This window comes from Canis lupus, chromosome 28, assembly GCF_003254725.2.
Source record: "Canis lupus dingo isolate Sandy chromosome 28, ASM325472v2, whole genome shotgun sequence".
NCBI classification, from domain to species: Eukaryota; Metazoa; Chordata; class Mammalia; order Carnivora; family Canidae; genus Canis; species Canis lupus.
In genome coordinates this window covers 22,887,941-22,915,797 of record NC_064270.1, presented here as the reverse complement: position 1 = coordinate 22,915,797, position 27,857 = coordinate 22,887,941, and the positions used below count along the sequence as shown (strand labels likewise).

The 27,857-nt window shown below is 41.3% G+C and overlaps 1 long non-coding RNA gene across 1 annotated transcript; it reads right to left on the bottom strand.

Annotated features, from left to right (window-relative positions):
- Window positions 1–11,131: 11,131 nt before the first annotated feature.
- LOC118352654 (uncharacterized) lies at window positions 11,132–27,155 on the bottom strand. Its single transcript, XR_004810130.1, has 2 exons — window positions 26,882–27,155; window positions 11,132–11,744 (listed from the first exon to the last, which is right to left on the bottom strand). It is a non-coding gene; the product is annotated as an uncharacterized LOC118352654 (long non-coding RNA).
- Between the last annotated feature and the right edge of the window lie 702 nt (window positions 27,156–27,857).

Genomic DNA, 27,857 nt, shown 5'->3' with positions numbered 1-27,857 from the left:
CAGGAAGGAGTTGGGAAAAAAAAAAAAAAAAAAAAGGAAAGAGTTGGCTAGAGACATTGCCCAAAATTGCAGAGCATGTCCCATGCTCCCCTGAATGCCAAATGGAGCCCCCAAGTTGGAATCAGGACTCCAGATTCCCTGTGAAGCCCAAGAGCCCTCATCCTACTTGGCTTACAATAAGGCACATGACCCTGGCAGACTGGAGGGCGAGCCACAACCTCTCTTGCCACCTACCAATTACTCAGCAGATGATATAGGGCTAGGTCCTTCCCCTAGAGTTAATAATGTATATTGTTTTAGATATGGATCTAATTTTCTTTCTTTTCAGATAGCTAGACAATTGTCTCAAGTTCTTTCCTTGATTATATGAAATGCTAGCTCTAGAATACATTTATCTCTGGATTCTTTTTTTTTTTTTTAAGATTTTATTTATTTATTCATGAGAGACACAAAGAGAGAGGCAGAGACATAGGCAGAAGGAGAAGCAGTCTCCTCACAGGGAGCCCAATTTGGGACTTGATCCCAGGACCCCGGGATCACACCCTGAGCCGAAGGCAGACACCCAGTCACTGAGCCACCCACATACCGCTTATCTCTTGATTCTATTGAGTTCTACTGATCCCTTTTTATCTACTTCCATTCCAGTGCTGTATCCTGTCCGTTACTACAGCTTTATATTATATTTTGATGTCTAACAAACTATATCTCCATCGCTATTTTCTTTTTTCTTAAAAAAAATATTTTCTCTTGTACATTTTCTATTCCATAAGGATTTTAGGATTAAATTGTCAAATTTCATAGAAATTTTACTGGGAATGCAACTAAATTTTTAGATTAATTTTTGAAGAATTTATTGAGTCTTTCTAAACACAAATATGGCATACTTCTATTTTATTAAGTCTTCATTTCTGTGTCTCAGTAAGCTTTATACTTCTCTTTATGTTCATATTAGAAAATTGTTTATAACTAGCATTGGTGTACACAGATGATAAGAGAGAGAGAGAATCCATCAAACTTGCTGAATTTTCTTGAGTTCTAATAGAAAATTCAAAGGTTACCTGACAAACTACTTAGATTTTTGGATAAATCCCAAGTACTATCAGCAGTAGCTCTTTCTGTCTAGTGGCTATTACTTATTATCCATGTCTTATTGCATTGTCTAATATCTTCATTAAAATGTTGAATAGTAGTGATCATAGTAGCCATACTTTTCTAATTCCCAATTTTAGTATGAATGGTTCTAATATTTCAACATTAAGTGATATGTACGTTTGAGGTACATAAGATTTCATATAGTTTGTATCCCACTAGTAAAGGCAAACGTGTGTGTGTGTGTGTGTGTGTGTGTGTCTATGCAGGCTGTAGTCTCACAGAAAATACTGGGAAATAATTAATTTTACAATTTCCTAACCTTTAGTCACCTCCTTTTAAGGAGCCTCCAAAAGCATTTTGTGAAGAGAGCTCTAGTTAACATATCTTACCACCCCCTAATATCTCAAATTGTTTTCTCATTAACCCACAGGTAAATAAAAATTTTTCCCTTTTGATTAAAATCACTGGAATGGACTTCATTTGTTTCATTTCTTTCTATGTTTCAATTCTGTAACCACTTCAGCTCTATGCATGAGCCCCTCCAAGCACCATTCCCAAGCCCTTAAGAATCCCTTTACCCTGTAATGGGTAATGACTTAAATTTTTCAAGAACTCTCCTGTGCTCTATCCACATGGTCCTGATGGTTATCTCCTTGACCCTGGAGAACTTCTCCTTTTCACATCTCCCCATTCTAAGCAGCTACTTTGATGTGTATGTGACCTGTATTTGCAGGAGTTGTCTATCAGGGTGATTCATTCTGCACCGGTTTAGTATCACTTACTGTATGCCTGGCACTATACTAGAATATTTAGTGGATAACAAAGGTATAAAAGACACTGCATTTTTTCTATGATTTTCCCCACAATTGCTTGTATTCTGATTGCATAAGAACTGTAAGCAAGGGGCACCTGCAAGGCTCAGTCGTTTGAGGGTCCAACTCTTGGTTTTGGCTCAGGTCGGGATCTCATGGGTTGTGGGATCAAGCCCTACATCTGGTTCCTTGCTCAGCAGGGAGTCCCTCTGTCCTTCCCTCTGTTTGCTCTCTCTGTATCTCTCTCTCTCTCTCTCTCTAAAAATAAATAAATAAATCTTAAAGAAAAAAAAAGAACTATAAGCAAGATCTATTTCTGTAGCTAGGAAATTCTTGGAGGAGGAGCATTCTTGAATTAGGTCCTAAAAGGCCTAATAGACATAGGTCAGTATAGCAGGTTTTAAATGTGTTTATTTTTTAACTAATTTATCTTCATTAGCTGCAATCTGGATTGGGACACACACTGCCACATGTCTCCCCATATTGAAGCCCTTGCTGTAAATCACTTTCACATAATCAGACACGTATCCATATCTCCTTCTCATTCATATTCTGAATGGTTCCAAGTCTGCCTAGGGCCTGTCCATAGACTGTTCATTACTATAATCACATTTGCCCTCACCTGGAGTACCTCAATCCTCATCTAAGTGGCCTCCCTATCTTAAATTTCTCATCTCCCCAATCTTTCATATACATAGGTACCATCTCAAGCTTAGAGAGAAACTTCAAGGGTGCCAATCCACTTCTCAGGATTAGTAACTTTCCATTTTCACACTGCATTTAAAATCCTGGGTGACCTTTTCTACCTCTTACCAAGAGCTGGTTTTCTATAATGCAAGTACATGTCAGTGTTCAATGAAATCTTTACTTCTACTCATACTGTTATATCTGCTGGAATATCCTCCTCTCTTTTTATTATCCCAGGGCCTAACTCCAATATCAAAAACAATTCTGCATTATTTCATTCTCATTAACTCTGCCTCTCACTAGGTTTTATACCTGGTTAAGCTATGTGTGGCATTTAAATTATAGTGCTGTGTTTTATTTGTGTGTAGCCATATTTCTTATCCTTCTTACCTAGATTGTAAACTCTGAGGAAGGCATTGTTACCTGCATCACTGCTATATTTTCTTAGGGTGCTCACAATGCCTATAACACAGGAAGACCTTTGTAAATTCCTTTTGGATTGAATTGATCATGCTAGATAATAAACTGAGATGATCAGAGGTCATACCTTGGATTGGGGTAATTTTCATTTATAATATTTTGAATTCATGGTCCAGAAGACTACATATCAGCCAGTTTTAGGCACTGAGTAAATCACAGTAGGAATTCTAACAGGTGTGCCTAGACCTATCCTCCCTTTTTTTTTTTCCTTCTCTTTCCTAGAATAAACTACAACATTATCCTTTCTTTCCTTATCTTTAGAGAGTGTCCCAGCTTCTTTTATTAGCATTCTAATTTTAATTAAAACAAAACCAACCTATTCATTTAGAGAATCAGTTACATTTCTTTTCTCTTTTTTTAAAGATTTTTTATTTACTTATTCATGAGAGACATGGAGAGAGAGAGACAGAGACAGAGTCATAGGTAGAGGGAGAAGAAGGCTCCATGCAGTGAGCCCGACGTGGGACTCGATCCTGGGTCTCCAGGATCATGCCCTGGGCTGAAGGTAGCTGAGCCACCTGGGCTGCCCATTTCTTTTCTTTTCAAATTTCAATAATACTCCATATAAATTCCCAGAACAAAATAAACATCTTAAACTTACAAGGACTCAGAGAGAGCAGTTTGTACCTATTTAAATGTTATTCTGAGTGTTATTCAGATGTTTCACAGAGGATGGACACTCCCAGACCATTACATGGCTCTTACTCTCTTCATCCCAACTGTTCTTCAATCCCAGAGAATCCCACAGCTACAAATTTGTGCTGTGAAATACCAGTGAAAGGGAAATGGTTAAAAGGAATTTCTGAGTTCATTTCTTTTCTTCAAGTATTTATGAACAAAAAGTTGGAAAGAAATTCACAGCATAAGTACATTTAGAAGAAGGCTAAGAGCAGCAGAAAACCAGATGACACATTCTGGAATGGGAGCAATCAAGGTTCTATTCAATCCATTCCCCCTACCCCTGTGCATCAGAATAGTTTCTCCTTTGAAACTTCTTGCACAGTTGCACAGGTGTATTGAATTCACACTGATCCACAAAAAAAAAAAAGCAAAAAAATGTTCATATGTTAACATTTCTAGAAATTTCAGCAAATTCTTAAAGATGCAAAGATTAAAAATAATCCGCTAAGGATTATTTCCTACTATCAAGACAATGGCAATGCTTTCAGCTCTGAAGAGTCTCTTGATCTAACCACAAAGTATTTGTTGAGAAAAAATAATTGTGTCTACATCTGTGGAACGTACTAGGAAGGTATATGGCTAGGCCAGGAATCAGAGAACTCTTTGAAAAAAGGCTAGGCAGTAATAGAGCAGTAATTGGTAAGGTATACAATCTGTGTTGCAACTACTCAACTTTGCCTTATAGCTGGAAAGCAGTAGACACTACATAAATAAATCAGCATATCTGTGTTCCAGTAAAACTTTATTAACACAACAGACAGCTTGCAGCCATAGTTTGCCCTGGGTTAGACTATATGTTCTTTGACTACAGTGATCATATCTTTCTTAGCAACCATTGTATCTCCAGGGTCCAGACTGTGTCTGACACATAGTAGGTACCAAATAAACATTTGTAAATACAAAAAAATCATTACTTAATATTTTAAAAACATATTTCTTGGCCTCAGCTCACCACCTAGATTTTATGGAAGACCAAATCAGGAAATGTAGAGTAAGAACAAAAAGATCATGAATTGTGTATTCTGGGTTAGTTTCTTGACTCAACATCAAGTTTTTCTACCAACTTTAATGGGAGTCTATATCTCCATATCTCAAAGACTCAGTTTTCCTAATTATTGAGATAGGGTTTAAGCTTAGGGTATAGTTATAAAGCCACTGTATTTAATGGCTTTCCAGGTTGTTTTTGTGAATCTGAGCTTGTGTCAGAAAACCAAAAGAAGCTCCATGAAATTCATAAGATAAAAGAGACTGTGGTTGGCTGGATGACCAAGTTTTCCCCTCTATTCACCTTTACCTGTCACTTCCGACACCTTCCTGTGCACATCTCCTATGACATGGAAAATGAATTAGACCCCATTGTTATAATCGCAAAATTCTAGCTGGGCTCCTTAAAAGAGGCTACATTAGAGGGATATAGCAAGAATGGAGGCATATTCTGAAGGTTAAGTGTTATTTGAAATGGAATTTTCTCCCTAGCCAACACTAGGAGGAACTGTAGCTAGATTTTGACTTGGGACAATGTGAGACTACTATATCAGTTAGAGTCCCAAAATAAAGTAGATGGTGCACTCAAGATAATTCAAGGATAGTTCATTTACAAAGAGATTTTTAAAGATTGTATTTATTTGTTCATGAGAGACACAGAGAGAGGCAGAGACATAGGCAGAGGGAGAAGCAGGCTCCCAGAAGGGAGCCTGATGCGGGACTCAATCCCAGGACCCCAGGATCACGATCTGAGCCAAAGGCAGATGCTCAACCACTGAGCCACCAAGGTGCCCCTACAAAGAGATTATTTACAAAGATGTGGACAGGGCATAGGAAAACCACAAAGGATGGTACAATTCCCTAAGGTTAATAAGGAAGAGAGTTACCACCCCTAAGCCCAATGAGACAAGGGGAGGAAGAGTTATATGAATCCTGAAGGAAATTAGTGAACTGGTGACCAGTTCTAGATGAACTGGTGTTCCTCACAGTGACCTGTTGAATGACATAGCTGGATGGAGATGACCCAACAGAAAGATAAGAAGGGAAGTAATTCACTATCTTCATTTCCCTTCCTCCCTGATTTACTACTGAAGCTCCTGATTGGCTGCACTGAGCCATAAGCCAAAGAGCAAGGGTGCCTGTTGATGTGGTCCATGCTGGGCCTCCAGAGGCACTGAATAAGGTGAAGACAGTAGAGAGCAAATCTGGAGGGGCAAACAGATGTCCAGCACAGATGGATCCCAAAGGTACTGAAAGCTTATTACACTTAGGCTGTCCTCTGTGAGGGTTGTTAGGTACAACAGGGTGGCATCAGATTGATTATCCACACACTCTCATTTTTCTCCTGAATGAGATTTTCACCTACTACAAGGAAATGAATTGAGTAATTTTCTGTTCCCTGCAGTGTAAGGAGAATCTCTTGCCAACCTCTGTCATTTAGCAGATGGTAGGTGATACTGTGAGGCCTGTTTGGCTCTTTCTAAGGCAAATGTCCAGGGGAAGAGCACTGGAGTCAGAGTCCCAGTTCCCAGATCTGGCTTTGCTCCTAAGTAACTAAGTACCTGCAGGAAAGTCATTTCTCTTAGGGCTTACCACCATTTCCTAATAAAATTTTTTTTTTTAAAAGCCATTGGATCTGATAATCTATGATCAGGATTCTCAATCTAGAGTTCTCCTGAATTTATTTAAAACCTTTGAAAATTTTGCTTATGTGCATATGAGCATTTTCTATCAGAATAATAATGGTTCCCTCTTATTAAACCCTACCAACTAGGCACTTAGGTATTGTGCTTAGCTTGTTCTCTGGCTCTTCTCTCTCTTCCCTTCTTTCTAGAAAATCTCAGTGAATCTTCATAACAATCTTGGAGTTTATGAGTCTTTTTCATAAGACTCATAAAGCAGCAGAACCAGAATTCTCACCACTCTCTAACCCCCCAAATTATGGTCCACCTACCCCCATATTCCCTTGACCCCAGAGTTGAATGTAGACGGCTAAGGATACCAAATGTGCATTAACTGCTCCTATAGAACAGGCCTCAGGGCAACATGGTGGGGGGGGGGCATTTCCTGGAGGGACAAGACCTGAGAGTTTGAGTGTTGAGGTCCTTTCTGATGGCCATAGTGTGAGAGAGGTTAAGGAAGGTTGATTCTGGACTGAAGGAATCAAATCCTGCTGAGCCGAGACCTGGAAGTAAAGGAGAGACCTCCTAGAGCAAACCCAAAAGCCAGGGAGGTCTTAAAGCTGAACAGGAGCACTTCCTCTTTCATTGAAGATGGTTTTTCCTGTTAACCTTCTATAAATGTTGTTGGCCCATCTGCTGAAGGAAGTATTGCCCCATTCTATAGTAGCCTTAGAAGGCTCTGGAAAAGAAGCTCCTTCATCCTAAAGGGAGAACCCATCTATACTTTCCAGAGAACAGAGGCAACAGAAGGTTGGGGTTCTTGGGGTTCTGTGATCTGGCACATTCAAGCTGCTTAAGCCACCAGAGTTCCCTGCTGGGATTGCTGTTGGCTGCCCTGCCACCATCTGGAGAGTCTCTCCACCAGGCCTTGGCTGCCCTTTGAAAGCCAACCTGTTCTGTTGCTTATTCCAAACATGACAAAGGCCTTAAGAGCATCTGTGAAGCCAAGATATTCCATCTGTGAAGCTCCTAAGATACTCAGAGTCCAAGAAGGACTTTTCTGACCCATCATCTGAGCTCCAAAGTGAGAGAAGTCCCTTTGAGCCAACCTGCAGCTTTTTTACAGCATGAGATACCAGGGACACAATTCCCCTGAGGAAAGCCTATTTCAGGGAGGAAATTATTTGCTGGCCTTTCTGCAAGGGCAACAGGAACTTCAGAGTTCATCAACCCTGTACCTCAAGATGGGAGACCCTAGTGGGTGCAGGCAGCCAGCCAGCCAGCCAGGTTTATTTCCTTTGTGCTGGCACAGCCATAGCAACAGCAAATCTTGGCAGCCCTGCTGTTTGACCTGGATCACGAATGTGAAATGCTCTGCATGGCCTGGAGAGTCCTCTAGATTCCACTTTGTTCTGCCAGAGGCCTTCTCTGCACACTCCATCAATCCCTGTAATCCCCTCCTTATTGCCTGGCTGCACGGATGGCTTAACTTGCCTCTGAGCTGCCTGAAGCTGCAGTCTGCTACCACTGCTGGTGCCAGAAACCCCAGTTTGGTACCGAGGGCATGAGGGACTCTGAAGCTCTCCATCTGGGCACCAGGATGGAAAGGGATACTTGGCCTTGCTGTTCTTGACCAGAGAAATATGAAGAACTTTTTGAATAGCCCAACAGTAAGGAAGCAGTTGATGCAGTAGGTAAACCTGCTCCTGATTTGGTCTGAGCCTATACTGACATGTCAGCAAGAAATACATGTTTTCCTTTTGTTGGTTTGCTGAATCGTACAACTTCCTACCAATGATAGTGACTTTGAGATACTTGGGAACTTCATTTCCTCTTTAAACTTTGGCACCTGGCTACTTGAATTGCTTTCGTGGGTGGGATTTCACAAATAAACTGAGATCCAGGGAGAAGTAATCCATTCAAGGTCATAGAGCAACTCAGTGGCAGACCTGGAAAGCCAAGGATGAAACAAGATGGCCCGGCACATACTATATGATGGGTGACATGGGACTAGGCATGCTATGCATATTCCCTTCAATTCCCAACTCACACTTAAGATGAACATCATCTTCCCTCATTATTGCTGTCACTTATGAGAACATATGGTTCTGGCCTTTAAGAAGTTTGCAATCTGAAGTTCTTTCATAATACCACACTGACTCATGTTTCTTCCACCTATTTTGAAGACCTGCCTCTTTAAATCCCCTTCTTTGAAAGCTTCCTTCTTATTCAGGAAATAAAATCTATGGATGATTTATCTTGTGTTTTACTTCTTCCTATAAAGAAAGGACAAATTCAACCAGAAACTCATCAAATTCAACATTAACCAGTTTCTTTCCAATTTGTCCCTTAAACCAGTTTTGATCAACTACTCTGTGAGAGGCAACAATAAGCACCCAAGAGAAGAGGCCCAATCCTCTAGAAATTTATTAATTTATCAAATGATCAAGAAATTTACCTTTTACAGGAACTCTTGCAATGGGAGCCAGGGGCCAGTTTTAAGAATGGTAAGTGAAGCATGATAATTATTTCAAGTGAAATAATCCAAATATATATCAATAGTAGAATGTACACATAAAGTGTGGGAAAGTAATACTATTCAGCAGTGACACCTGAGTGAGCTCTAATTCTAAGTGTCAATGAAGATAAACCCCAAAACATAATATAGAATGGAAGAAGTAAGGCACAGAAAAGTGTAGGTAATACATATATTTCTATGACATTGAAATTTGCATGACATTTAAAAAAAACAAAAAGACTAGTATTTAGCATTCATTATGTAGGTGGCAAAACTATAAGGAAAATCAAGGACACAATCTGCCAGCTAGGATGCTTAGTTCCTTTGCTCCAGGGAGTGGAGAAGGATGCGTCTGAGAAGGGACACACAAGGTTCTTGTAGGGGAAATGTTCCGTGTCTTCACTTGAGAGGTAGGTACCAAATGGTCTGTCTTATTCTTTAAATTGTATTCCTATCCTTGAGAGATTTTTATATATGTGTATCTATCTCATTCCCTAGAATGTAAGCTCCATGAAGGCAAGGTTTTACCTTTATTGCCAGATCATCACATCTAGAAGGGTGCCAATATTCAATACATATTTTTGAGTAAATGAATGAATTAATTACTTAATGAATATTTTCCATAATATAAATTTTAATAATTAATGTTTGCTATAATAAAACCCATAGACAAGAGCACTATTGCAATAAGGTCTAGAAATGCTGATGAGAGACCTAAACAGATGGAATGAAGTGAAGAGAGAGAATGTTCGCTGTGACCAATGTCATCTGGGGAGGACACAGCCAGACACTGAGGAAAAGAAGAGAAGCGAGAGGAGGGGGGACTCTAGGCCAAAGGACCAACACAGTAATTACTACTATTAACTGAATTTTTTACACTGTGCCAAGATCTTATTTGATTTCACTACAAGCCATTAAGATAAATACCATTATTACCTCCATTTCACAGATGAACTCGTGGCTTTCATTGAGCTAGTAAGTGGACTTGTGGTCTGGTCTGTCTGACTAGCACATAGATAAGCAAGAGGAGGGAATATACAGGCAATCTTCAGGGGAGGTGGGCATGTAGACTGGCTCTTGCTGATCTGGGCTCACCAAGTTCAGCTCTGACCCCACTGAATTCACTTTCCAACTAGACCCCATTGCTCTGTGCTTCTAACTGACTATTTGTAGGAAGCACAGTTCCTCTGCAGTGGAAGTGAGTGAGCAGAAGATGATCAGTAGTGAGTCACCTGCTTCTCATTCAGTGATGGCATTGAAGGCACCATTATCTCAACAGAGATCCTCTTCCTGTAAAAGGCAGGTCAGGCTGAGAAGCTAAGGTTTTGCAGCTCAGGTTTCCATTTGATGCATACACACCACCTGAGGTCAAAGGGATTGCAAACCAAGTCCCAATTCAGACCTAGTCATCAAAACTTCTGCTTGTCAGGGGGAAAGCCTCTTGTGCTTTCCAGGGGAAATTAATATTGATAATCAACATTATTATTGTTAAATAATGACAGCACTTACCCAGTTGGTACCAGGCTGTATGCTAAGTGCTTTATATGAACTGTTGAATTTTCAGAAGGGCAGTGTGAGGCATTTAGTATCTCCATCTTACTGATCAGAGATTTTTGATGGCTTGACCAAGGTGATACGAACTATAATCCATGTATATAAGACTCAAATCCATGTTGGCAGGCTACAGAACCTAAGTTCTTAACCACCTCACTCTACTACCTCTTGGGTATAGTAACGCATCAAAAGGATCAGGAAATAACCAGGAACATGTCAAGAAAGAAGAGGATGGTATCACTTTTCATGCTGAGGACTCTGGAAACAGAACTCGTTGGGCATCCTTGGGTCACTTCTCCAAGATCTCTCTCTCTACCTTCATCTCCTCCACTTGCTCCCAGACCTCAAGAAAATGTAAGCTTCTTTGAAAGTTCATCAGATTAGCAGCACAAGCTTCAAGGCAGTGCCTCTCCTTGCAAGATTAACAATGATATGTGTTAAATTCTCCCCCAGGGCTCAATGGGTTTCTCTTTCACATTAGCTTAATATTCAGGCACATTTTCATCTTCATTTCACCTTGAGCTTCTACTGGAAGTGGCTCCTACTACCTCAGATTTCAGTTTCCCTATTCTTTTCTTCACACCATCCTAATTCCTGTAAGACTTGAACAGGGACTTAATGCTCTGAAACAGATCTGCAAGGCACCCAGGAGAGTTTGCAGCTTTAAAAAGTTAGAATAAAATGAAGAAGCAAATCAACACTTTCTGATTTTATCTTATTTATAACTTTGGATTTTCTTAAATCATGATTCTTTCTAAAGCAGACTGAATTTGAGTTACAAGAAAAATATGATTGGAAAAAGAAATCCCGTAATTAGAGAAATAGGATATTCAAGGTTCATAACGCAAAAATCCTAGCCCCTTTTCTGGCTATATCTTTTAAATCTGAAATGCTAAATTCCATTAAATTGCTTCCATTTTATATATTGGAAACAGAGCCGAGACAGACTCAATTATAGTACTTTCTAAATTAGGATTCATCTAGTCTCCACCCTGGGCTCAGACCAAATTGGGTCCCCTAGTCCTGCCTCCCTCGTGCACATAGCAATCACACCATTTCTCTGGTGGGCTTCACAGATGTAGTTGGCTGGCACTGGGCATTGGTAGTTGCCCCAATTCTGGCAATTATCTCCACATGGTTTGCCCTGTGCACTGTCATTGCTGGAACATGGAACAGACTGGCTTGGCCTCATCCTGCCTCTCTCCGGTGCCACAGAGGCTTACAGGATGTTTTTGGTATCACGTAGCATGAGAATTGCCAAGAAGAGACCTTCAGAAGTCGCTGGGAGACTTAACACTGTGATCAGCAGGAAAGCTATGAAATTAAAGAAGAAAATCAAAAGAGAAGGTCAGACAGTACAGAGAGTCTCAAGAGAGTGTTAGATGAAGATTTAAAATATATGAAGACAAATGGTCCAAAAAAAAAAAGGGGGGAATAATATTAAAGAATAGATAAAACTGAAAATATGTACCATGACCTGCGGAACAAAGAGAATTTTTCTAATATCTAAATGCTTACAATACCTTGACAGGTGCAGGATTTCATAATGAAGCTTCCACTGTTCCCCACCTCTCCCTGTACACCACTTCCCCATACATATATGAAACAAAAAGGGAGATATTTGACCTTGCTAAGACTTACACCTTCCTTTTGCTGAGTTTCCATTTTAGTCTGTTGATTCTCAGATACTTAGCGTACAATCAGGAGTTAGATGATATCATTATGACTACTAATAATAACAGCAGCTCAGATCAAGTGCTTACTGTATAGCAGGCACTGTTCTAAGCATTTGATGAGTGTGAACTCATTAATCCTCACAGGATTAAATTTCCACTTTGAATACAAAGAAGCTGAGGCATAAACAGTCTTTACTACCTGCTCAAGGTTTCACAGCTCATAAATGATAGTGTGCTGGAGAAGCTGATGGGACAATCAGAAGACTGAGGCAAGGAGGCTCAGTCCACCTGACAGAGGCCTGGAGGTGGTGAGGGAGGAAGACAGAGAAAAGCCAAATGGTCTGGGAATTGAGAAATACTCCAGGGACACCAGAGCAACAGTAAATAGAAAAGGAGAAAAGAGCTGCTTTTCAGAAACATTGCTATCGATTATGAATTGGTTCAGATTTAACGCTTTTCAAGGGATGCAAGTAAAAGTTGAGCTTCCTATTAAAATATTCTGTTTTGGACTCGGTTCTCAGATTACAGCTCTACAGAGACTGAGGCATTTAAGGACCCAGTTTTTTGATGGTTACATATCTAAAGTGCTTAATGATTTGACATATGTGATCTCACCAGTGAAGCACCATCTCATGAGGATAAAACATAGTGATGATGTGCATTTGCAGGGAGAGAGCAGGGAGCAGCAAAGTGCTTCCAAATAGCTTGAAAACAAGATGGCTCTTCTGGCAATTAAACTATGAAATCAACCAACAATGGATTCATTTAAGAAATATTTACAAGGCACCTTCTGTATGGCAGGAACTGTTCTACACAATGGGATATAGCATTGAACAAAATAAATATTTTCTGGAGCTTACATTCTAGGAAGGAAAGAAATAAAATAAGCAAATAAAGGCATAAATATTTACTATAAGGTATTTAGGAGCTGACCCAGTGGTTCTCAGCAAAGACAGGCAAAGCCATCCTAAGAAGAATGGACATCTCCCAGCTTTACAAGCTCCCACTTTCACCTCAAGGATTGAATGTGTCATCCATCTGGAAGGGAGAGGACTGGGAAGTTATAGAAGAATGATAAAAGGGAGACTTACAAGAGCCTAATATCAGCAGAGCCCATAGAAAAAAAGTACTATAGGAGAGACATATTTCAAACCAAGCTCTACTCCTTCCTAGCTATGTGACTTTGGGTCAGTTCCTTACCCTCTCTGTACTTTGGTTTCCTCAACTATAACAATACTGCCTACATCTTAGGTTTGGGGTATACATTTAAAAAGTCAGTATCTATAAAGTGTCTACTGCAGTAAACCAAATAATTGTGACTCACTGTTAAAATTATGCAGTATCCCTGCTGATAAAGCTGTTGATTGTAGAAACTCAGTGAAACTCATCAAATTGACTGTAAAGACTAACATGTATCACAAGAATCCAACTTGGTGACAGTGGTCCTTCCTGTTGATCACAAGCCCCAAACGCTTAGGTTGAGGGCTGGTACAGAGCTCAGCATAGATGGAAAGTGCCCTTAGGAGATACCAGAATCGGGTTGTCTGTACATTTCTCTATATTCAAAACTCTTATTTAATTTTCTTAATTAACAGGCATCAGTAATCATTACCAAGCTCTCACCGGGTACCAGCACTAAACCCACGTGCTATGGAATAAAAGGGCAAAAATTAACAAAAGGCCAAACTTGGTTTCCTGCCTTAAAAAAGCACACTGCCAACTGCAAGAGCTACATGAACTCTTGGATCAAAAATCTCAAAGCAGGGGCACCTGGGTGGTGCCGAGAGTTAAGCATCTGCCTTCAGTTCAGATTCTGATCTCACATTGGGCTCCCTGCTCAGCGGAGAGTCTTCTTCTTCTCCCTCTGTTCCTCCCCCTCCCTGCTTGTGAGCTTTCTCTCTCTTTCTCTCTCTCTCTCAAATAAATAAATATATTTTTTTAAATCTCAAAGCAGAACAAGGGCAAGCCTTGGGGTTCCCCCTAAGCACCGCAGAGGAGAGTGAAAAAGATGTTCCCTTGAGAGAAGGCTGAGTCATAGGACGAAGAGAGCACACCTTTGTGGAGTACCTCCCATGTGCCAGCCACCAAAATACACATTCTCATTTATTCTTCCCATGCCCTATTGGGAGAGATTGCTAAGCCCATTTTGTACCTGAGAACACTCAGCTTCAGAGCAGTTGAATGATTTGCTCAAAGTCATTCAGTTTTTCAGAGTCTTTCCAAGAATATAATTCATGTCTGACCTCGAATCCTTTGTTATTTTCCCAATCACAAGGAGGAAATATAGGGTAAAGGTCAAGAGTGTGGTGGGATCTGGGGACAAAGCTGAGATTTGGACTCATCTAACAGTGCATTTTAGGTGAATTATTTTATCTCCTTGTGCTTGTTTTCTCAGCTACAAACTATTTTTTCATGACAGTATCTCTCATACAACCTCGTTGGGATTTCAATGACATAATCCTTGCTTAGTGCCTAGGTGGTACTAATCCTTGCTTAGTGCCTTGGTGATGTCAAATAAGATGATATCCTCTCTTAGTTCCTCTTCCCATTGGGACGTGTAATGACAGCTTTTTGGCTTCTGAATATAGCTTCTTACTTCTGAATATAGCTTATTATTCACAAATGTCTTATCCTCACTGCCTCCAGCTCCACCACCAACCTGACTTCCTGCTTAGCATGGGGTCCTCACACCCTGGGTTACCCTGATGCTTTTCCCAGGAGAGGACTGGAGAAAGCGGTCAATGTCTATATTATTTCTGAACTAAGGAGTGTTTGAGCTGAGGATTTAGGAATTAAAAAAAAAAAAAAAAAAAACAGATTTCCTGAATCAGCAAATATTTATGCTAAATAATCCATTTACAAAACAACCCGCTGAAAGAGGAGAGCTTCACTGTTGCAGTTTAAGGGATATCTTGGGGGATGAAACAAGTTGTATTCTGGCTCCTTATTGGACTCTAAGTAGGTAGGGGAGTCTCTCTGCTGCCAATTGGACTTTTAGCATACTACAAAACAGCTCTTTATAAAGGTCTATCAAATATCATTGATCTATATAGAAAATACCTCTTGAGCATGTACTATGTGCCTTGATAGGCATTGATCTAGGTAATGAGGATAGAGCAATGAAAATAAGCAAACAACAAAAACCCATCATCTCTGCCCTCATGAAGCTTATGTCCTGTATTAGCTGTGCTCCATAACAAGTAGTACCAAAATTTATTGGCTAAGAGCAATAACTATTTGCTCTAAATTCTGTAGGTTAGCAACTTGGGCTGGGCTCAGCTGGGCTGTTTTTTGGTCTCACCTGGGGTACCTCGACTGTGGCAGTATGGTCAGAGATGGCCTGATTTGCAGCAGGCATGTGGTGCTAGCTATCAGCTGTTTGGTCTAAGGGACCTCTACTGGGACAGCTTATGTCTGCTCTACATAGCCTTTCTTCCTCCAGTGAGGCTAGCTGCAGAGGCGCTACAGTGTCATGTCTACAACACTCTCTTGGTCAACGCCAGTCACAAGACCATTCCAGTGTAAGGGGTATTCCACCCCTTTATGGGAGATGCTCCAAAGATACATTGCAAATTGCATGTATATGTTTGGGGAAGAAATTTGTTGCCCCCCTCCTTTTTTTTTTTTTTTTTTTTTTTTTGCAATATTTCTCAGTAGTTGAGACAAACAGCAAATATAGGGGCACCTAGGTGGCTCAGTCAGTTAAGTGTCTGCCTTTGGCTTGGGTCATGATCTCAGGATCCTAGGATCGAGCCCTACATCTGGCTCTCTGCTCGGCCATGAGTCTGCTTCTCCCTTTCCCTCTACCTCTGTGATCTCTCTCACTTTCACTCTCTAAAACAAACAAACAAACAAACAAACAAACCAACCAGCAAATATATAACAATGCTTAGGCAAAAGTTTTCAATCCCGGTTCCACATAAGAATTACCTGGAGGGCTTCTTTAAAAAAAAATACCAGATCCTCCACCATAGCCCAGTTAAACCAGGGGTTAGAACTTGGGAATCCATGTGCTTGATCAGCTCTCTCCAAGTGATTCTAATTTGTAGCGAATTTTGAGAATCACTGATTAAAGTGCGGTGAAGAAAACTGAAGGTGGGGTGGGGGATTCTAGAACAATGAGAGAGTCGTGTAAGATGTGGAGGCAAGGAAAGACTTTCTAAAGAGGGAATGTTTGAGCTAAGATTTAAATGAAGCTGGAGAGCCTTGGTGCCATCAGAAGCAGAGAAGGAAGAAGAGCAAGGGGAGAGGTAAAGAACAGGCTGGGGCAGCAGGAACAGATTTGGTAGAAGTATTGGAAGAATGTCCCACACCATGCAGGCAGTGCCTCAGGGGAATGTTCTACTCACTTTATCCTAGGTTCAAGTCCTTATCGTGTGATCAAATCACTCGGTTTTTATAAAGAGATAAAGGAATAAATAACTAACTGAAGAATAGAAGAATAGACTGTGGAAAAACACAACTTTTAAAAGCTATTTTTTAGAAGAACTTAGTTCAAAAGCAGTCTCTGGGAAAAAGGGAAACAAAGCTGGAGGAGAAGAGAATGTGCAATACGGGAAAACAAACAACAAAACAAAGCACTGCTTCAAAGACAAGTGTAGGGGAAAAAAAATAACTCCATTCTGAGAATTCACCAATGGTGGGTTCTCTGTTTCACAGGAGCAAATGGAAGCCCTGGAAACACAAGCTGGTACCATGTCCCACAGCTAATTAGAAGCTGAGAGAAGACTGGGCTGCAGGGACTCCTGCTCCTGCTTCGCTTCCCTCTCTTCTCACTGTTCCTTGCCATTCCCTCCCCTGCTCAGTGCACATTACAAACCTCCAAAGGGATCTTTGGCATCTTACCTCCCAACCCCTTTCTCCAACAAAGTGACTAACTCACTGCCTAAGTTGTAGCTTCCCTGGATGAAGCCAGCTTGGTGCAGAGCTGTTACTTCCCTCCCCAGCATCTGTGTCCGCCTGGGAGGCAGCAGCAGGCATCCCCTCATGGAGTTCTCTGAGAAGGAAATGAGAATGTGCTGCAACCTGATTCCCAGTAATGTGCCCCCAGCAAGAGGGAATCCTGCTTGGAGAAGAGGAAGCTAAGGCTCAAACAAGGAATTCCAAACCCACCAAGAGCTAGCCACCAAATGAAAAATGGTCAGTATATAGTTTCAATATACATGGAGATTCCACTAGCTTCTATTCTGCTCATAGTGGGACCCAAGTCCGCAACAGTTTTCAACTGTACTGATGATGACTGTTAAGTAGGCAAAGTCTCAGGACCCTCTCCAATCTCACTAAATCAAAATCTTTACGGTGGGGACTTTAGACTGCTCATTTTAAATAAGCTCCCCAGGTAATGATGTTCTAAGTGAAAAATCACAAATTCAATGAAAACTTAAATGCAATTCTCAACCCCCCAGCAATCAAGCACATTTCTCTCTCAGCAGCCAGTAGGAAATCCCAGGCCCCAAACCCTTTTCCCGAACATATCACTAACAGGAAGCCCCAGATCAAGACTGTGAGCCCCAATTCTGGCAGAAAAAAAAAGGATATTTTCCCAAGGAAGTACTTTTAATAAGCTTGGGAGACAATTTACTCTGCAGCCTGCACAGCCTGCAGCAGCCTCCCAGCTCCTCACGGATGGGGAGGATCTTACTAAACTTGAATGCGGAGACACCCCTCACATCTGGCTCACAACCAGAAGTCTTAGCTGGCTTGAGCCCACTCCCCAAATATGGACCTTGACATTGTTGATGGAACTATGCCCTGGGAGAGGAGGGAAGCAAGACCCTGGGCAAGAAAGCAAGACCTTTCATAGATGAAGAGGTTTTGCTCAAGCCAATTCTGTTGGAGAGTCAGACTTTGAGTGTGCTGATGATGGTAAAAAGTGAGGAAGAAACAGAGGGCCAGTGAGACAGGCAAGGCCCACAAGAAACCCAGCTCCATCTCCAGGGCAGCCGAGCTCGTTTTTTCCCCCCACTTGCCCAGTTTCTCTCTCCCCTCTCTGCTCTTCCTTGGCTCTCTTCTTTTTGACTTTCCTCTCTTTGTGTCCTTCTTCCCCTCCCACTTTCTCTTCCTCTCTCCTTTTATCTCTCTCTCTCTCTTCCTTTCTTCTTTTTCTTTTTCTCCCTCCCTTCCCCTCACCTTTTTCTTCATTTTGCACAAACATTGGGCAGATGTCCACTCCATGCCTAGTCGTGTGGACAGCACTGAAGAGAAACATACTCTCAGTGGTCTCTTGGAGCTCCCAACAAGTGGAAGAAGAGCCAAAGAACAGGCAACTGCAACTGCAGTTAGAAGCAGTAAAGTGTGCACACCTAAAACAGGCATGTAATCCAGGCTGCAGTTCAAGGAAGTGATGTCTTAGCAGACACTAAGATGTGAACGTGCAGTAGACCAGCAAAGGGTTCAAGGAAGTGTAGAGAGTGCTCTAGCCTGGTACAAATTCCTAATCAAGAGAAAACATGGTACCTTTGAGGGATTGTGAAGGTCTAGGGCTGCCATGCATAGTTGTGTAGGCTGTGTCTTGCACAAGGGCACTGGATCAAGGAGCAAGGGCTGAGAACTGCCCTGGGGCACTTTCATTGTGTGAAAGGCAGATTCCTGTTTGGCTCCTATATTGACAGGAACATCAAGCTAGTTTCTTCTATTGTTACTCTTCTTTATGGCATATCAGTGAAAGATTGGGACAAGAACAATAAAGCAGAAACTTCACTGGAAGCATCTTTCTCTGTTGGCTTGTTCAGGGCTGTTGCAAGATATTCTCAAGCCTCTGCCTGGTTTGAGGCTCACCAGATCTAACCAAGTCTTTAATTTCTTCACCAACATTTTATCCTGACTGGGTGCATTTGGTACCTCTGTCTTCAGATTAGTCGCTCTTTCCTGAAGTCATCCGTGCCCTTGGTTGGACTGCATGGAAATATTTTGTTTTCCAATATTTCCAGCCAACATTTACCCAGTGATGCCTCATTGCCATTTAGAGAACAACCTTCACAGTGTATATTGGGAATCATTACTTATTCTCCCCCTCAGAAAGAAGAGGCATTTTAATATATTGCATTCTTTTTCAGAGTTTGGCTCCAAGTCTGATCCAAAGGCACTTTAAACAGTTAGATGTGTTCGAGAGACATTTGCATACTTTCCTACTAATTTCACTGGTCAGGGAGATGATTCTCAGCTGTGACAAAGATGTTCTCAAGGTACCAGGAATACCTTCCTTCTCCTTAAGAGCTAAAACCACAGGGAAAACTAAAGGTTACTTCTCAACATCTTTTTCTTCTACAGCTGAACCCAACGATAGATCTTGCTCTGATTGAAATAGTATTGACTCAACTTTGCCCACTAGGGCTCTTTGAAAGAAGGGTTAGTTGGCAGCAGAAATGGGATTCTGAAATATTTAAGGAAACTCCTATACATTGTTATCTTTGAGGAAGATGTTTTGAAATGAGTGAACTTTATCTTCTTTGTATAGAATAACCTACTTGTCTGCAATTAGAATAAATGAGGAAAGATATTTGCAAACTTTAAAATGTACACTATCCAGAAAGGTGGAAAGGTATTTTTGCCCTCCAGCAGGGATGCCCAGTGAGAGATACCTACTGCTGTTGTGGCCTGTCCCCAACTATGGAGGTGGGCTGGAAGACATCCTAGTCCCCAAACACGACTGAATACCATAGACACAGAGACTAAGAGACCTAGAGGATCATCCTTCCTACCCAACCTTTGATTCTAGACATGAGAAAATGGGGATTCAGAGGAGGCAATTGGTTTTTCCAAGTCAAATGGCAAATCAGTGGTGCTGCTGAGATTCACCCCTAGGATGACCTAATCTTCTACAAAGACCTTTCTTCAGCACCAGGATGATCCCTGATTTACTGTCTTTTATTTCATTAATGCATAAGGGTTCAGCATTACATGGTTCCAGAGAAAGTAAATGACACAGTCCTCACATACAAAGGGCTTTTTATTCTTCTAATCATCCTGCAATAATATCATCGCTTTTTTTGAGCTTGCTCGCTGACCTGAGGAGAACCTTTTAGATTGTATTTAACAAAACACCTTCCTTTTCAACAAAGAAAGAAGCTTAATTCACAACTACTATTTCCTTAGCATTTACTAGGATCAGCGGGAAATAATGGTTTTAAGTATGGAGAACAGAAGTGACAGAGAAGGGAGGTACTTTTCTTCTTTATATAACAAACCAGAAACAGGAGGCAATAAACTATGTATGCATCTGTGTGTGTGTGTGTGTGTGTGTGTGTGTGTGTGTGTGTGATTTTAGGCTGAAATGGCACATATCTAACACAAGTATGGATTTTCATATCAGACAGATTGGGCTCAAATATCAACTCTGACAACGTCTAACATGTGATCTTAGCCACCTTCCTTAGTATCGGTTTCCTCTTGTCTGAAGGGGGAATCGCAAGTTCACAGTCACTGACATGGAGCCTTGGTGTGAAGATTGAGCAAGACAGAGAATAGGTAGTCCCTGCACCCAGGGGATAAAGGAGAGGTCAGCTTTTCTTTAAGGGGAGTTTAAAAGGGGGCTCTATACTTCCTATTTTCCCATATTCTTTAAATTTCTAGGATTAAGATGTTTTCCATTGTGAAACAGAAGGGAGAAGACAAGAGAGAGACTTTATTAAGGATGAAAAATGGCTACAATTTTGAAAGCAGCCTTGTTGACAATATGTGAGTATGTTTTCAGAATAATTAATAGGAAATCTAGGACTGAGGAAATTAATTACTATTGGTACAACTGCCTTCCAAATGGCAACCTCGAAGCTGATACAGTGAGGTCTCAGTTTCGCAGTGGGGTCAGGGAAGGCCTCTGTTGATTCACTGCTTGCTGCCCTGGGAGACTAAGGAGGTGTTTCTGTCCATCATAACAATATCTTCCAAAGGTGGGAATGAATATTTGTTAAGCCCCTACCATATGCTTGCCTATACCAGCTGCTTTTGCATGTACAAATTTAAATATCTTATCGATCTTATAAATTAAGTATAATTAACTCTGTTTTAGAGATGGGGACATTCAGGGCTAAGAACTTAACTTGCCTGAGGATACACACTTGAAAATTGACAGTCATTTACAGCCCAAGCCTGCCTAACTCCAAAGCTTACACCCTTTCCTCTTTACAACACCACCTTCCACAATGTGTGTGGTGAATATGAAGGAGGTTGGCTTAGGATGCTTGGGGCCAGGGTCTCACTTTATTGATAATTGTTCAATTTGTCCTAGTTTTGAGAACCACCGTTTAAGTAGCTGAATGCACTTGGCAAGTTACTTAACCTATCTGACCACTTAACCATTCTGTGATTTTGAAGACATTGCCACCATCCTACAGGATACTAGAGGTTTAGAACCTAACTACGCTCACTCAGAATGTGGCCAGAACCTAACTTCAGTGAGTAAAGAATGGATAGAGATGCATACAGGAAAGTGTGTATGTGTCTCTTGATAGAGAATATGAAACTCGAGTTCCATATTATTTCCTTGCCTCAAAGTCAACAAGGTCCTTACCAATTCACTGGGGTTAAGCCATCCTTTCATGTTTTGCAAACTTCCTTACCCAAATTTTCTAGAGAACCCTGTCCACAGGAGGCAAGGAGAACTGAATAAATGGCCAAGAGCCTAGTAACCCTCCAGATCCAAGATTTGATGAAAAGTAGAGAACTTGAGAAAAGATAAACCTGAGTCCAGTCCTTGTGGAAACCACAGAGAGAAGCCCCAAATGTTAAGAGACTGCCAATTTTAATTAGCAGATGAGAACTTATAGCAATTATGGTAGGATTGAAACAGCATGGACTCTGGAGACTGTAGGTTTGAGTCTCAATTTCAAAATGGCAAGGACTCTTCTAATGGGAAACCTTGTTCAGGCATTCCTCATTGATCTGACCAAAAATTCCTCAGAACTGCATGGTCTAGGAGTGCCTGGATGGCTCAGCAATTGAGTGTCTGCTTTTGGCTCAGGGTGTGATCCTGGGGTCCTGGGATCAAGTCCCACAATGGGCTCCACACAGGGAGCCTGCTTCTCCCTCTACCTATGTCTCTGCCTTTCTCTCTGTGTCTCTCACGAATAAATAAAATTTAAAAAAGAACTGCATTGTCTATACTCTTTTGTCTAAGTCCTCCTCTTTTTCTCTCTCCATTCTTAGATGTCAGTCCCAAAGGTTTATCCTGTCCTCTACTGCCCCTTCTCTCTTCATCCTTTATAGTTGTTTCTACCCACAAATCTCTTGCACATCTGATCCCATCTGAGTATCTGCTTCTCAGAAGATTTGAATGGACCCAGGGTAGTGGAAGTGGTCTGAGAGAGCTTGAGGATGGGCACCTTCACTACCCAGCTGGTAATGAATGGGAAAGATGACATGAATAGTTTCGGGCACAAGGTAGTGGCCTAATAGCTGAAGACTCCCTGAAGCAACCTGAGAAAACATGTTAATGGGAGGAAATTTCCCTACCAGTACAAGCATTCAAGTACTTTGAAGGTATGGAGAAACCAATGCCTACAAGGGTAGTAGAGCTGGCTGGACACTGCTAAGTGGTACCGATGCTCCACAGAGGGATAAAGAGAAACTAAAGATAGTCACCAAACAGCTAAAGGCTGAATATAAGAGCCAGTCTAAGAGTGTAGGAACCGGAGGATCTATTTGGTAGCACAAAGGAGTTCTTGTCTCCAGCAAGGAAGCATAGACAATAACATTCACTTACAGTCTTGCCCTAGGCCTGTATTAATTCTTTTCCCCTCTATAATAGTATATATAGTCCAATTACAGTACTCCAAGACCTAGAGATCTACACCTTGTGGATATCCTATAGAATGTCACATTGATCCATTATACCAATGTCATCACATTGATTGAGGAGTACAAACAAGAAGTGGTACCAATGCTAGAGACCTTGGTCCAATACATTGTTAAAGTGGATGGGAGTGAAACCCTTTGAATTTCAGGGATTTTGCATTTCAGAAAGGTTTCTAGGGAGCTAGTGGTCAGGAGTGTACTAGGATAACACCTAGTAAAAGACAAATGGCTGCGTCTTGCACCCCCTACCCCGAAAGAAGCACAGCATCTGTTAGACCTCTTTGAGTTATGGAGGAAACACATCCCCCCTAGCATTTAGTGTTGTAGGTACCTTCGATTTTAGCTGTTGGTAAGTAGCTAGAGTAGGGGCATAATACCTCATTCCAATGAGGAGATTCACTTTCTTGAGGCTTGGTTTTAGATATCATAACGTTTGCCTAGCTTGGATTCAATGCTACTCACTTTTATTTTGTAGTTCTTGAAAGGCCCTACCTGAAGGCCTTAAGTAATTTCCAGGATCCTTCATCCTTTGAGGTATTGAACTTCATTTTTAAAAATCTCATTTGTAGTGTGAGGCTGCTGGAAGTGCCACTTAGCTTTTTAGCTACATTCTGTTCTGTTTCTCTATCTCTGTCTCTCTCCAGTTTTAAAAAAAATGGCATGGGGCAGCCCAGGTGGCTCAGCAGTTTAGCGCCGCTTTCAGCCCAGGGCATGATCCTGGAGACCCGGGATTGAGTCCCACGTCAGGCTCCCTGCATGGGGCCTGCTTCTCCCTCTGCCTGAGTTTCTGCCTTTCTCTCTCTCTCTCTCTATCTATCTCTATCTCTATCTCTATCTCTATCTCTATCTCTTTCTCTTTCTCTCAATCTGTGTGTCTCATGAATAAATAAATTAAATCTTCAAAAAAATTAAAAATAAAATAAAAGGCAAAAGCCTCAAGGGATGAACTATGTCAGACTCACATTACTGCATCCCATCATTCTTGGTGAGAATATTTATCTGTGATAAGCCATCCAAATACTCATCGTACTTATTTTCTATAATCTAAAATCTTCAGTAAAAAAATCCATATCCACATAAATAGGAAGTCTGAAAAGACTCCACAAACAAGTGGAAGGATACTTTGGTCCCTGCTACACACTGGAAGGGCACAGCCTCTTATGGATGAGTCTTTACTCTGGCGCTCCAAAGAGGAACTCTACCCTGAGCCGCAGCAGGCCTGGGAGAAACCCAGCATTATATCTGATATTTAAAAAGAACTTCCAAGTGCTCAACATAGAACAGATGACATATGATCAAAACCTTCCTGTAGTTACTATGTTACACACACACAGTATATACAGAGGCTGCTTACCCCGAAGGAGTGGGAAAAGCAGATGCTTTAATCAATGGACTGTGTAATATCTTTTTTGAGTGTCTGTCAATAGTAGAATTTTCCTGATGGCCAAGGCAAACTTGCCTTTGTAGTACTGTGATCTGATTAAGTAGCTCAGTGCTTGGTATATAGTATGCATTCAGTAAACCTCAGCACTCTATATTGGAAAGAAGAAAGAGAGGAGGCAACTTTAAGGGAAAGTGTCCCTTAGAGAAGCAATAATATAACAACAAACCTCAATTATCAAAGATTCTGAAGCTGAATGTGCCTGCACTGTGTATAATCATCAGACTGCCTCAAAGTAGAAATCAAGCATTTCTGAAACGTAGTAGTTTGTTCATTTTCCATTCTTCACTTTTTGTATTCCTCTGTCCCAGTGGAAAGGGAAATGTAAATCTTCTCATATTAGTGCCTCTTGGCCTCATTGGGTTTCATGTGGCATTGAGTGGATTGTCAAAATAAAAATCCAGAGAGGGACCAGGGTATTGGTTTATGTGAAGTAACTATAATATTCAAATGAAAGCTACAAATCAGCTATGCAAATGAGCCTGTACCCAGGGCAGAATTGCAATCAAACAGCCTGCAGAAGGAAACTTAATAAGCCCTGCCTCTCCTTCTATTACCTTGTGAGTAAGTTTCCTGAGAGTCCGGGTCTTGTGAGGGCATCGAGAGAGCATAGCTTCGGGCATTCTGCTGGCTGTCACAGAACCACACTGGGGCCTGGCAGCACTCTAAAGCTCTATGAAGGGTTGAGCAGCTTGCATCTGTGTCTCCATCAAAAGGCATTAAATATGCATTTGATCAAGACAGTAGTTAGGAATATGAAGCACCTATGGGGGAAATTTGCTTGAAATTATAGTCATATGTACATTCTTTTCCTCTGAAATGGCTTTGGGACTAACATGCTGACAAGAGAGTTGGTTAAAAGAATGGGAGATCACCCAGAGAAGATTGACTGTCAACAGTTTTGGAGAAGGAGTAGATCAAATATCAAGGTTACCAAAGTTAGGATGTAGCCCTACCCACGGGATTTAATTTTACCATTTGTGTGGCTATAGAATCATAGAAGACAAGCAGTAATACCTCCTGATTTGCCTGAGATAGTTCTGTTTTAAATCTATTTGTTCCAGGATAATTGTTATTAGCATCAACTTTCATTCTTAAACATGTCCTGGTTAGGATGATAAATTACACGGCCATACAGACATCATACAAAGTAAGGATCTTCAAAATCATGCACCTTTCAGGTAAGTCAAACCCTAAGTCTAGTAGCATAGGGACTATCGCTCCTTATAGCCCAGATCAATGTCCATTAATGATGAGGCTGGTATATTTCCCATCTCTGGAATTATCAGGCAATGGCTAGATAAGGAGATGAGGTAAAGGAAATTCAGCTAGTAAATCTGGACCTAAGACAATGGCTCTATAGAGTTCCTTCTTTCCCCAAGATTCTGCAAGAATCAGAGATTCAGCAAGAAACAGACCCAGAGTAGAAGTAGTTTCTCAAGTTTCTGCAAGAATATACAAGCTGAGGAAGAGTCCTGAGTGCAAGTTTCCTCCCCCTCTTTACTAGATACTGATCTAGTGAGGAAGTGAGACAGAGGCAAAAAGTTGAGAGTGGTTACAAGTACTATATGCCCACCTCAACTACAACCCTGGCTGGCCCAGGCTCTAGCTTGGACTCGAAGAACAGCAAATTCTTGCTAGGTGTAAGAATTCAAGTATGTGTGCACATCTAGCAGTTTGTTTTAGCCAGATAGAGGCAAGCTTTGGTGGATTATTAAACAAAATTTCTTTTCTTTTTTTTTTTTTAATTTATGATAGTTACAGAGAGAGAGAGAGGGAGGGAGGCAGAGACAGAAGCAGGCTCCATGCACCGGGAGCCCGATGTGGGATTCGATCCCGGGTCTCCGGGATCACGCCCTGGGCCAAAGGCAGGCGCCAAACCGCTGCGCCACCCAGGGATCCCTATTAAACAAAATTTCAGTGACTTAAACCACAAGTTTATTTTCCTCTTGGCCACACTTTACATTGTGTGTTGGCTGGACACTCTTGCTCATGTCCTATTTACTCAGGAACTCCATCATATTTTCATGGTTATTGCAATAGGAAAAGGAGAATGTGGTGACTTACCCACTAGCTCTGAAAGTTTCTGCCCACCAGGACACACATTACCTCTACATTTTACTGGCCACAGGAAGTCACATGTACATGGATATGCCTAATTTCTTATGAGAAGGGAAGTCCATGGAAGTCGGGGAACAGGAAATACGTGGAGCATGGCACCAACTATAGGTCTATGGGAGGGAATGTTCATATGGCATGCCAAAGTGCCTGGTACACAGCAGGAGCCAAGAGCATGCCAGCCCCCTTCAGAGAAATGTGTCCATCCTTTGGATTTCTTTCCTCCAACTTTCTCTGCTCTTCCTTTTGAAGGAGACTACAGTATGGAGATTGTTTAGTCTGGGGACACAGAAGGGAAGAATTCTGGACAGTACTCCTCAGACAGGTGAGGAGCTCTTCCATGTATCACAGGCCAAGACTTCCTTATCATATTCTGACCTGCGCATATCTAAACAGTAGCAGCAGCAAAACTAGTATTTACTTACTTGGCATTTGCCACGTGCCAGGCCCTGTTTTAAGTGTTTCACCATGCATTTAATCCTCACAACAGCTATTTGAGATGGTTAGTATCCTCTTTCTACAGATGAGAATATTCTGGCAGAGGAGGTAAAGTAACTTCTCTGAGGTCAGTGGTTATTAAGTGTCCAAGCTGTCATACAGATCCCAGGCTTTTGGCTTCAGAGTCCATGTTTCATTACCTGTGCCCCAGACAGACAGGTTGAGGAATCAAGACACACCTGTCTTGATGCCATTAGATGCTATCAGATAACAATAGATGCTATTGTGTAACAATAGAATCTGATGGCATAGCTTGTACCAGAATGCTGTTTCCCAGGGAATGGAACTCCTGGAGGCGTTGGAAATTGTATCAGTTCCTTAAAAGCATTTCATAGCATGGTGATTACATATCACATGGTGATATGTGAATTCTCTTTTCATTGCTTTCTTCTCTGTGTTTCCTTTTTCTTTTTTAAGATTTTATTTATTTATTCATGAGAGACACAGAGAGAGGGAGGCAGAAACATAGGCAGAGGGAGAAGCAGGCTCCATACACAGAGCCCAATGTGGGACTCGATCCTGGGACTCCAGGATCACGCCCTGAGTCAAAGGCAGACACTCAACTGCTGAGCCACCCAGGCGTCCCTTCTCTGTGTTTCCTAATCCTTCTGATTATGTCAGAAAGAAAGCTTGGATGTCTAGGCCATACTGGAACTAACTAGCCCTTGTTAATCTCACTTTGAGGGAAGAAAAAGGCCTCAGGCACAGAGCCTTCTGCAGGCAAGAGCGTCCACTTAGAATTAAAGAACATCGTTTTGTTTGCATTGTATTTATTTTTATTGTTATTTTCTATTATTGGAAGGTGATACTAGGTTTCCTTTTAGGGCAGTGATATAGTTTCATATGAAAACATTTGTTTAAGTAAAAAAGAGAGAGAGCTGATATGGAAAATGGAAATTAAAT